At 39.5% G+C, this 12,352-nt stretch overlaps 1 long non-coding RNA gene across 6 annotated transcripts in view; it reads right to left on the bottom strand.

Annotated features, from left to right (window-relative positions):
• Positions 1–12,352, bottom strand: part of LOC138443485 (uncharacterized) — a 443,619-nt gene that overhangs the window by 322,145 nt on the left and 109,122 nt on the right. For all 6 annotated transcript variants that reach the window (XR_011258170.1, XR_011258173.1, XR_011258171.1 and 3 more), the window contains one exon: positions 380–502. This is a non-coding gene — a long non-coding RNA (uncharacterized lncRNA). The remainder of the gene's footprint in view (positions 1–379; positions 503–12,352) is intronic.

Here is a 12,352-nt window from a genome sequence, read left to right as displayed (position 1 = left end):
ATCTCCAAATCACTTTCTTAAAGAACTCTGTGTCAAGTGAGGAAAGTTTACTTGACTACCTTCAAGTATACCCTTGAAAGAGCATACCTCTGTTATCACTGGCAGGCTATATAACCTTTTCAGAGAATTGTTTTTGTAAACATTGACCAGAAAACACTAAGCCAAAGAGCACAGGCTATTTGGGATTATTCTTAGAGCCCCACCACCCATAGGAAAATGGACTCCAGTACTCTTGCCTGGAAAATCCCATGGGCGGAGGAGCCTGGTGGGCTGCAGTCCATGGGGTCGCTAAGAGTCAGACATGACTGAGCAACTTCACTTTCACTCTTCACTTTCATGCATTGGAGAAGGAAATGGCAACCCACTCCAGTGTTCTTACCTGGAGAATCCCAGGGACAGGGGAAGCCTGGTGGGCTGCCATCTCTGGGGTCGCACAGAGTTGGACATGACTGAAGCAACTTAGCAGCAGCAGCAAGTGATCAGGTAGCAACTCCCCATTCAGCTGTTAGAGAATAAGCACAACAGTCATGGGAGAGAAAGTACAATAAATGGACAAAATTGTTGTTCACTCACTAAGTTGTGTCAGACTCTTTGCAACCCCATGGACTGTAGCATGTCTGGCTTCCTTGTCCTTCACTATCTTCTGGAGTGTAATGCTAAACATCACCAAAACAAGCTCTAACTAACAAGGGATGGCCCACACCCTTCCTCATACTTCATAGGGAAACTTCTGAATTATATTTTACACTATTTCTCAGAATTCCCCAACAAGGCTAAGCCCAGTTGTCCATATGGAAGACTCACTTATTAGTATACAGATATCCCCACCATTCACCACCAGTACCTCCACCCCACTTTCTAAAATTTTGCTTTATACCACTTCATTTTACAGAAGACCCACATTAGTACCTATTTTTGCTAACTGAAAGAAATATAAAAAGGAGTTTCACTTTTGCAAAAAACGTAAAAGTAGCTTTCAGCATTTTTTTGCCATGAACCCTTATAAAGGGAAGAGTGGCACCGCCAAGCTCCTTCCCTGGGAACTATGCTAAGCACCTCAGCATCAGCCCACCATAGCTTTGAACTGTTTCTGTGAGCAACTGTGCTCTAATCTGGGTTTATTTCATATATCCACTAGCAAGGGTATCAGGGTATTTTTGTCTTCACTTTATGCCATTTCAGCTTAGAAAGGTTTCATAGGAATGCTCTACTTTCTAATATCAGTGAAAACCTGCACTCTTTATTGACTCCCATTTCTTCTCTCACTTCCTCACTCACAATGCTTCCTAAGGTGACTTTTCATAAAAACTCCTCATACCCAATTCTTGTCATAAGATTTGCCTTTTTTGGTGGGAGAGTGGCTTCAGGAAACCCAATTTAAGAAACTACTTTTCCTCATACACAAAATTTCTCTGATTTTTAACTAGGAGGCTTTCTGCTGATTGAATTTGATTTATCTTTACTCAGAGAATATTCGTTGAATGCCTGCTAGACAACCAGCAATTTCATATTATCATGGAACTCTTAGATTAGAAAGAGAAGTAAGAACTACAAGTAAAAAAATTGTACTAGAGTACAAAAAATGAGAGTAATAAAAAAGTTAAAAATGTGAGTGACAAAACAGGGAGCTCAGATGACCCAATATCTTTCATGTTTAGCTTGTTATCAGACCAGGCACACCTTCACCCCTTACACTACTGCCCCTACCCCTCTTATGTAGATTCTTTGCTCTTTTCCTGTATAGCATTATTATAATATGATGCTGTTTTATTAATTTTCGTACTTATTTTTTTCTCCCCCAGTAAAAGGTAAGCTGTCAGATCACCCATTTAATATTACCTGCCCAGTGTTTTCTATGGAATCAATAAATGAATGGCATGTTTTGAATGGCTCTGAAACTTTATCTGATACTTCTCTGACAAAAGACTCTTTGGTTTCTCCTCTCTTCATACAATCAGTGTATTAAAATAGAAATCAAACTCACAGCACCTAATGTATCCCATGGTTTCCAGATGTACACAAAGAAGTTTAACTTAAATTATAGTTACATATGCTTGGAGACTGTAACAAGACCCATCTGGCAGGCTGCAATACTTTATTTAATCAAATTAATCACATTTTAACAGAGAATTTGACTGATTACTTTCCTGTTACATCTATAGCCTGGAAAATCCTGCCAAGCTGGTCTTTCCACCAGGTAGGGTATTCCTGCCACCTCATAGGTGAGTACGAGAAAGAGGAGTGGCATGCTTTTTTTCTGATTGGCACAGGCTTTCGATTATTCCATCGAGCCCTCTGTCTCTGCAAATCTACACACACCTTGGTGCAAACATAAATTCTTGTGTTTTGATGTAAAGTTCTTTAAAATTAATTTTTAATTTGAGGATAATTGCTTTACAATATTGTGTTGGCTTCTGCCATACACAAAGTGAATCAGTCATAAGCATATATAGGTCCCCTCCCTCTTAAACCCTCCCACTCCACCCTTTCCCACCCCTCTAGGTGGTCACAGAGTACCAGATTGAGCTCCCTGTGTTCTACAGCAACTTCCATAGGTATCTATTTTATATATGATAAACTCTCTCAGTTTATCCCACCTTCTCCTTCCCCCACTGTGTCCAAAGTCTGTTCTCTATGTCTGGTCCCTCTTCTTGCCCTGCAAATAGGTGCACCACTACCATTTTTCTAGATTCCATATATATGTATTAATGCACAGCATTTGTTTTTCTCTTTCTGACTTACTTCACTCTGTGTAATAGCCTCTAAGTTCATCCACTACACTAGAACTAACTCAGATGCATTTGCCTTATGGCTGAGTAACATTCCAATAAGTGATCAATGCAAAGAAATAGAGGAAAACAACAGAATGGGAAAGACTAGAGTTCTCTTCAAGAAAATTAGAGGTATCAAGGGAACATTTCATGCAAAAATGGGCACAATAAAGGACAGAAACAGTATGGACCTAACAAAAGCAGAAGATATTAAGAAGGGGTAGCAAGAATACACAGAAGAACTATACAAAAAAGATCTTCATGACCCAGATAACCACTATGGTGCGATCACTCACGTAGAGCCAGACATCCTGGAATATGAAGTCAAGTGGGCCTTAGGAAACATCACTACAAAGCTAGTGGTAGTGATGGAATTCCAGTTGAACTATTTCAAATCCTAAGAGATGGTGCTGTGAAAGTGCTGCACAAAATGTGCCAGCAAATTTGGAAAACTCAGCAGTAGCCACAGGACTGGAAAAGGTCAGTTTTCATTCCAATCCCAAAGAAAGGCAATGCCAAAGATTGTTCAAACTACTGCACAATTGCACTCATCTCAAACACCAGCAAAGCAATGCTCAAAAATCTTCAAACCAGGCTTCTACAGTACATGAAAGCGTGAACTTCCAGATGTTCAAGCTGGATTAAGAAAAGTCAGAGGAACCAAAGATCAAATTGCCAACATCTGTTGGATCATAGAAAGAGCAAGAGAATTTCAGAAAACCATCTACTTCTGCTTTATTGACTATGCCAAAGTCTTTGTGTGGATCACAACACACTGTGGAAAATTCTTATAGATGGGAATACCAGACCACGTTACCAGCCTCCTGAGAAATTGTATGCAGGTCAAGAAGCAACAGTTAGAACTGGATGTGGAACAATGGACTGGTTCCAAATCGGGAAAGGAGTATGTCAAGACTATATATTGTCACCCTGCTTATTTAACTTATATGCAGAGTACATCATGCAAAATGCCGGGCTGGAGGAAGCACAAGCTGGAATCAAGATTGCCAGGAGAAATATCAATAACCTCAAATATGCAGAGGACTTCACCCTTAGGGCAGAAAGTGAAGAGGAACTAGAGCCTCTTGATGAAAATGAATGAGGAGAGTGAAAAAGCTGACTTAAAACTCAATATTCAGAAAACATAGATCATGGCGTCTGGTCCCATCACTTCATGGTAAATAATGGGAAAACAATGGAAAGTGTGACAGACTTTATTTTTTGAGGTTCCAAAATCACTGCAGATGGTGATTGCAGCCATGAAACTAAAAGACGTGTGCTCCTTGGAAGAAAAGCTATGACCAACCTAGATGGCATATTATAAAGCAGAGACATTACTTTGGCAACAAAGGTCCATCTAAGTCAAATCTATGGTTTTTCCAGTAGTCACGTATGGATGTGAGTGTTGGACCATAAAGAAGCTGCGTGCTAAAGAATTGATGTTTTTGAACTGTGGTATTGGAGAAGACTCTTGAAAGTCCCATGAACTGCAAGATCAAACCAGTTGATCCTAAAGGAAATCAGCCCTGAATATATTCATTAGAGAGACTGATGCTGAAGCTGAAGTTTCAATACTTTTGCCACCTGATGCAAAGAACTGACTCATTAGCAAAGACCCTGATTCTGGGAAAGATTGAAGGCAGGAGGAGAAGGGGGTGACAGAAGGTGAGATGGTTGGATGGCATCACTGACTCGATGGACATGAGTATCAGCAAGCCACAGGAGATGGTGATAGACAGGGAAGCCTGGCATGCAGCAGTCCATGGGGTCACTAAGAATTGGACACTACTGAGTGACTGAACTGAACTGATGTGACTATTCCATTGTATATACATACCACAGTTTCTTTATCCATTCATCTGTCAATGGACATCTAGGTTGCTTTCAGGTCCTAGCTATTGAAATAGTGCAGCAACAAACATTGAGGTACACATCTTTTTCAGTTGTAGGGTATATGCCCAGTAGTGGGATTGCTGGGTCATACGGCAGTTTTAGTATTTCCCTTGTAGCTCAGGTGGTAAAAAATCCACCTGCAATGCAGGAGACCCTATTTCGATTCTTGGGTCGGGGAGATACCCTTGAGAAAGGATAGGCTACCCACTCCAGTTTCTTGGGCTTCCCTGGTGGCTCAGACGATAAAGAATCTGCCTCCAATGCAGGAGACTAGGTTCAGTCCCTGGATTGGGAAGATTCCCCTGGAGGAAGCATGGCAACCCACTTGAGTATTCTTGCCTGGAGAATCCCCATGGCAGAGGAGCCTAGGAGACTACAGTCCATGAGGTTGCAAAGAATCAGACACCACTGAGTGACTAAGCACAACACAGCACTTAGTTTTATCCCTAGTTTTTAAAGGAATCTTTGTAGGTTCTCTATAGTAGCTGTATCAATTTGCATTCCCACTGACAGTGCAAGAGGGTTCACTTTTCTCCACCCCCTCTCCAGCATTTATTGTTTGTAGATTTTTTTGATGATGTTGGGTTTTGATGTTAGGCACCAATGAAAAAGCAATTAGACTGGGCTGGCTCTAATGTCATGGTGGCCTGCTTAAGCAAACCAAAATCTGAGCCTATTAATGTCTCAAGGTTATGAAAGCAAAACCCAAGGACAACCAATCATGAACAACCAACTATAATCAATCAAATAATTTCCTCCCTTTGCTTCTATACCTTCTCTCTATAAAGTCCCAGCTCCTGTCAATGAAGTGTCCTAATCAATTACGCTTGTCACTGCTTGATTTAATCAATTTTGGCTTAAGCTTAAAAATTATTTTTTTTATATTCCTCACTTTATCTTTTAACATGAGTGAATGTGTTATGAGAACCCAAGTCTCCCATCTCTAAATTAAAGAATGGATATATCCAACTGAGAGAAACAACTCCCCAGGATTTATCATGAAAGGAAAAACTCTTGGGCAGACAGATGGTATCTGTGACCACCTGATTGGAGCATAGGCCATTCCTCTAGTGCTGCAGGAATGGCTTCAGCACTTTATTGCAGCACTCGGGTAACAGAATGACTCGAAGCCAATAGCCCGGCTGACAATTGGCTGTAGAAACATCAAAAAAATAATCAGAGCAGATAAAGGAAGACAGTTCTTCTCCCTAACCAGAACAGAGAGAGATATGTGAAGGAACTCAAAACTTAAAAAATCAGTATAGTTAACTACTAGCTCTGATCAGCAATAGCAGTGATTGTAATAGGAGGGAAAAAAGGATACCACACGTCAAATTTAAATAACAGGAAAATTACTAGATAAAAGAGAAAACAGGTGGAAATCATCTTAATTTCAGCCTGAAAAGGGGCTTCCCTGGTGGCTCAGATGGTAAAGAATCCACCCGCAATGCAAGAGACCCAGGTTTGGTCCCTGAAATGGCAACTCACTCCAGTATTCTTGCCTGGAGAATTCCATGGTCAGAGGAGCCTGGCAGGCTACAGTCCATGAGGTTGCAGAGTCGGACATGACTGAGTGGCTAACACTTTCACTCTCATTTTCAGCCTGAAAACTTAGATTTTGAATCTTTCTGGAAGATCCTATCCTATCCAACTTTCATCGTCTGTGGCCTAATTTTTCAACTAGTTCTATCAGTGCATTTTATTTTCAATTTCTAGCCCAAACTCCCAAATGTTTGCCTGTTTACCCATCCTTCTCACTTTCCAGATCCTCTTTCCTTTCAATTCTTTATTCCTCCCTGTCACCCATACTTGTTAAAAATTATTTGCATATAGCATTCATAATAACTTCATATCATATTATAGCAAAGTGACTTGCATGGGGGAGGTTTTCAATAAATATTCATTTTAGATTATTTTTTTCCAAACCTTTTTTATTATAGCTTCCTACCCCAGTGAGCCATGAAGCCACTGGTCTTCTTTTAGGTCACAAAATAATTAAGGATTTCAGTTTAGGAAGAAAAGAGAATCAGGACTTTTGTCACCGACTTTCATGAACTGGGCTTCCAACTTTTAAATGTGGTGCATAATTGACACTTTGATACTTTTAGGCTATGGTGTATTCTCACACTCTCATGGGGAAAAAATACTTGCTGACACAATCAGGAAACAGATGGTGACAAAGATCTTATACTTTGGTGCCAATCAATATGTTTTACTTGCCACTACTAAAATCTCATTTGAGGGACCCAGGAATTTAAAGGAATTCTTCTGGCTTTTTTTTTTTTTCCTTCCTTTTAAAAACTATTTTTAAGAATCTTCAGGGCTTAAAAGTTTTACTTCATTTTTTCTCTTCAGTTTTATTAAATCAATTCCAGCATTTTGGCTTGTAGCTACCAGAAAATAGTGAATTAAAGTATTTTCCTCTTTACCATCAATGATAGAATAGTATCTTAACTCTTGCCCCTATCATCCTTGAGGACATCTACACTAACCTTGAAAAATTAATCTTCTGGAGAAGGATGAGTTCTGTAATTGTACACTGACATAACAACAGAAATGTTTATCCCTATTCCTTCATACCTGCTCATTTACATAATAGTGACTGCTTGCCAAACAAGAAAATACAAGGAATATTTCTGGAAGGAGTAAATGATAACATTATGATTCAGAATACAAAAAATTAATAAGCTAAAACTCTTTGTTGGAGGATAAAGAGTTAGGTAATTACCACCAACTAGGAACTTTTCCCCCAACCAGAAGCCTCTGAAGGGCAATGTTTTATTCTACCAAAGAGCCCACATAGCCATATTTAACAAATATTTGCTGAGCTGAATCTACAGCAGTCCATGAATGGGCCAGACAGAGGTCCACCAAAAGAAGCATGCTTTGTTGACATAGCTCTTGTGTATTTGATTTGCACTGGGACTTTTAGGGGTTGGGATGCCTAAGAAATATGTAGGTAAGTGAATGTTTATGCATCACCTACCTAGGAAATTGTGGGAGACTGATTTAATCAGATTTATTCTGTTTCATTATGCTTTTCTCCCCACTGTTTAAATTGGCCACTAACATCTCTAAAATAATTTGAAAATATTTGTTCAATATGGATTCCATGGAGGATACAGAGGAAGAAACTACAGTATGTTGAACATGCACTTTAGGTCAGCCACACATAGGATATATAATTTAATCCTCAAAACAACCGTGCAAGGGAGCTGTTATTGTCATTACTATTTTATGATGAGGAGACACACATTACAAGGTATTAATTAAGTAGCCTAACAACACAGCATCTGGTCCCATCACTTCATGGGAAATAGATGGGGAAACAGTGGAAACAGTGTCAGACTTTATCTTTTTGGACTCCAAAATCACTGAAGATGGTGACTGCAGCCATGAAATTAAAAGACGCTTACTCCTTGGAAGAAAAGTTATGACCAGCTTAGATAGCATATTGAAAAGCAAAGACATTACTTTGCCAACTAAGGTCCGTTTAGTCAAGGCTACGGTTTTTCCTGTGGTCATGTATGGATGTCAGAGTTGGACTGTGAAGAAGGCTGAGCACCGAAGAATTGATGCTTTTGAACTGCAGTGTTGGAAAAGACTCTTGAGAGTCCCTTGGACTGCAAGGAGATCCAACCAGTCCATTCTAAAGGAGATCAGCCCTGGAGAACAGCCCTTCCAGTTCTTTGGAAGGAATGATGCTAAAGCTGAAACTCCAGTGCTTTGGCCATCTCACGTGAGGAGTTGACTCATTGGAAAAGACTCTGATGCTGGGAGGAATTGGGGGCAGAAGGAGAAGGGGACGACAGAGGATGAGATGGCTGGATGGCATCACCGACTGGATGGCCGTGAGTCTGAGTGAACTCCGGGAGATGGTGATGGACAGGGAGGCCTTGCGTACTGCGATTCATGGGGTCGCAAAGAGTCGGACATGACTGAGCAACTGAATTGAACTGAACTGAACTGAACATCATATAGATCATAACACAGCTGGGGTAAAAAAATGTTTGTGTAGTGGCAATATCTGTTACACTGGAATGAATATTAATTTTACTTTAATTTCCTTTAATCTACACAAATTCTGTACTCATAGTAATATAAATAGGTCACTTTTAATTTCTCAGTTAATTCGTCCATAACTTGCTCAGCAAGATTTCAGCTCTGACATCCTAATAGAGTTCTGATATGGGTTTGGTTTTCATCCTTATTAACAGTCCTTCTTAGAAATCCACAAAATGTCTAAATCTTGCTGATCTTACTCTTCTTCATCTGTCAGCCTTCATGAGAAATTATACAAACTCCAAAATGACCACAATCTGAGCAAACATGTTTTTTTATAAAAACAAATATATGGCATACACAATCATATACTTCTTGTGCTCAAAACTCTAATAAGTCTCCATCTTGCACAAAGTTTTTGGCTTTCCAGTGGCCTGGTAGGCATTACATTATCTGGGTCACCTCATTACCTCCCTTTTCCCCAAGTTCATATTCTCTGGCCACACTGCCCTCCATGCCTTCCAGTCTTAGGTGCACATCAGAGCTCTTGCACTGGTTGTTCCCTCTGCCTGATGCCTTCTCTCCCAGATTTGTAGACATTTCACTTCCTTACATTCTTCATGATTTTGTTCAAAAGTCACCCTCTTGATAATTTCTACCTAACCCCCTCTATTAAAAAGTATAATCAAATAGTCAAGCGTTCTTAACCTTCTTTACTCTACTCAGCATGTGGGGGTAACGTTTATCACTTTCTAACAAACTATATTTCAACTATTTCTTAGACTCATTATTTATTATCTGTATCCCTCCACTAGAATATAAGCTACACAAAGACGGGGATTGCTTTGTGCATGGATGTACCCCAAGCACCTACAAATAGTGTGTATAACATGCACTCAATAAATGAATAAGTAGGCATGTAAACACACACATTGGTGAACTCTCAAACACCTGAATCCCTCAGGGGTGTCACACAATGTTAAGAATTATCTAATTTATGAATTTAGATTCAACCCACTCTATGCTATAGTTCTTTTACATCAGTAAATTCAGCAAGAGTGTGTAGCAGTGAAATCATAGATCCAGCTGCACACATTCCTTTAAAAGGCATTCATGTATGTTGAACATTTTCTTTTTAGCAGTAAAATGACTTAGTTGAATCAGATACCTTGAAGTCCATGTATGGGGAGGGAAGTACTCTCACGTAAACCTAAAAATACATGCAGGTCAAATGTATGAAGACTGATCAGCCTCTAGTTTGTGTTTTCTTCTCTCTCTCCCCCTGGCTCTCTGTTCATTGTTTAGCTTCCTGCTGCCTCTTTAAATCTGCTCTCTTTTCTAAGGTGTAGCCCTCTATTTCTCTCAGCTCAAGAGGAAAACAGTCTTCCATCAAACATGGTGCTCAGGCTCAGACTTCCTTAAGCACTGCGTCAGATTTATTGCTGGCTTCATCACTTATCAATAAAACCGGCTTACACACCTTTCTCTATCTCGACAGCCGTCTCTCCAGACATCAGGAACCAAGGTTTACATAGACTCCACACTTTATCTGGGCCCTGTGATGTACAATATCGTGGCAACAAGGCCTTTTTTCTTTGTTCTGGGGAAACTTGAGCCATAATGTGCCAGCCTGGTGTTCATGCTAATTGTGATAAAGAGCAGCACACAGCTTTTTCTCTCGCTCTTCTTTCTCTTTTCCCTTTTTTCCCTCTCCTTTCTCTTTGAGAGAAACAGGTGTTGGCATGGATTAGAAAAGAATTACATCATCTTGAAGAGAAGAGGAGAAATGGAAAGGAGGGAAAAAAATAGGGGAAAAAAAGTGGCAACCAGACCCAAATACATTTGCACATATAAAGCTGTTCTAATGAGAGCCAAATTGATTTGACATTCAGTGGCAGTTTGAAGCCAAGAAAAGCAAAGCAGCCTACAAAAGGCCTAGCTCATTGTTTATGGAGTGTCATACTCTATCATCTGTGAGACCAATAACAGGGAATGGGAAGGCCTTTAAAGGCAGGGTGTGTGCCGGGAAGGGCTGCATGGATACCACCAGTGTCAGATCTGATAGACTGATTCAACGTGGCTTCCTGAGCGGAGATGGTGTTTGTCAGATGAGGCGGATATTTGCTGCAGATTACACATTAGCGAGCAAATTTGTAAAGTATTATCCTTCTTTGAAGATGTGTACAATGCTCAGGGAGGCACATTTTACATTAGTCTAGGGAGAAAAATTCTCATAAAAATAGTAACCAGTGAAGGAGAGTAATGAATTATATGTCATTCAAATGGAACCATATGTATAATATTATAGGAGTATCATTATCATCATAAAGAAGTATGTTTCACACATAGCAAGCAGTATACACTGCAGATATGCACATGTAAACAGTTGATAGAATTAAAAAATCACACTAAAATAGAAAATTTTTCCATTAATTTTATTTTTCAAGAGAAAAGCTGTTTGGCCATTTCAATAATGTTAACTGGCAAGGGATTTACTATTCTGCAGCTCACTGTTAAGAATACCTAGAGAGGAATGAGGTGTTTATTAAATGTCAGCACATGACAAGGTGGATTAAATAAGTCTTTCCAGAAATGTGAGAAACACTAGAGTGCTGCAGTCTGTGTACAAAGAAGAGCTCCTCTTTCTCCCTCCCCTCCAGCCTCAAGCCTAGCTTAAGTATTACTTTGATATTAGATTCAGTAGAAGATTTGGATATTACTGTTTACTTCTAGACTTCACAAAGGAAAGTTTATTTTATTGCATGGTATTGCTGAGTGATATCAAATCTAAAATTTCAGCCTCTTTCATCTCAATTTTCTAAACACTTCTGAGGTCAAAAACAGAATTTGACCTTAAGTAATCTAGACTTCATTGTGTTTCTCTGATATAGATTTTATGGCACCATAAAATACTGTGTATATGTGGCAAAGATTAAATATCAAAAGGGTGTCAGAGGGAGAATATTAAATATATACCATGAATAAATTCAGAGCTCCTATTAACTTAAGCATATATGTCTTTAATACAAATTCAAAAAGAGAAGTGAAAAGTATTATTATTGATAGTAATAATAGTACAGATTAGAATATTGTTATTCACATTTATCTCATATGGCTATGAGTTCCTCCCTTGATATTCCTTGGGACTTGATAGGCCCTGATGCTTCTTTGCCCCATATTGCTGAAGGTCAGGGGTGTGGGGGGATTCTAAGGAATAGTGTGTAAAGAAGCACTGGAACTGTTTACCATGCCCTCCTCCCCCTAGTTACCTGCATTCAGATAGTGGGTTATAGGCTTTTCATAGAACCCTTATGGATTATAAACACCTCACTCTGAAGCATAACAGAATCCCTTAACCTGTACTCTTTGCAGGATACAAGAATGAAAGTTCAGGTAGTGGCCAGACTAGAAAACCATGTTTAATACACAGCTTCTCTTCCTCCCTGTCACCACTATGCCAGTGGGGTCACCATAATGAATTCATTCTATAAACATTTATGCTGGGAATACATAGGCAAGTAAGATTATATCTTTACTCTCATGAAGTTTACCATAATTTAGAAAATTCCAGGCAAGGACAACTCTTACTTTCTTCAAATCTCACATCACCATCAGAGCTGATGCTATCTGGTGGCATACTGTACACCTCACTGATCAGAAGGATAAGCATTTCCTAATACAGATCT

The sequence above is a fragment of the Ovis canadensis genome, chromosome 7 (genome assembly GCF_042477335.2).
Source record: "Ovis canadensis isolate MfBH-ARS-UI-01 breed Bighorn chromosome 7, ARS-UI_OviCan_v2, whole genome shotgun sequence".
Taxonomy (NCBI): domain Eukaryota; kingdom Metazoa; phylum Chordata; class Mammalia; order Artiodactyla; family Bovidae; genus Ovis; species Ovis canadensis.
The sequence above is the reverse complement of the archived record's forward strand: the minus strand, read 5'-3'. Positions and strand labels throughout refer to the sequence as shown.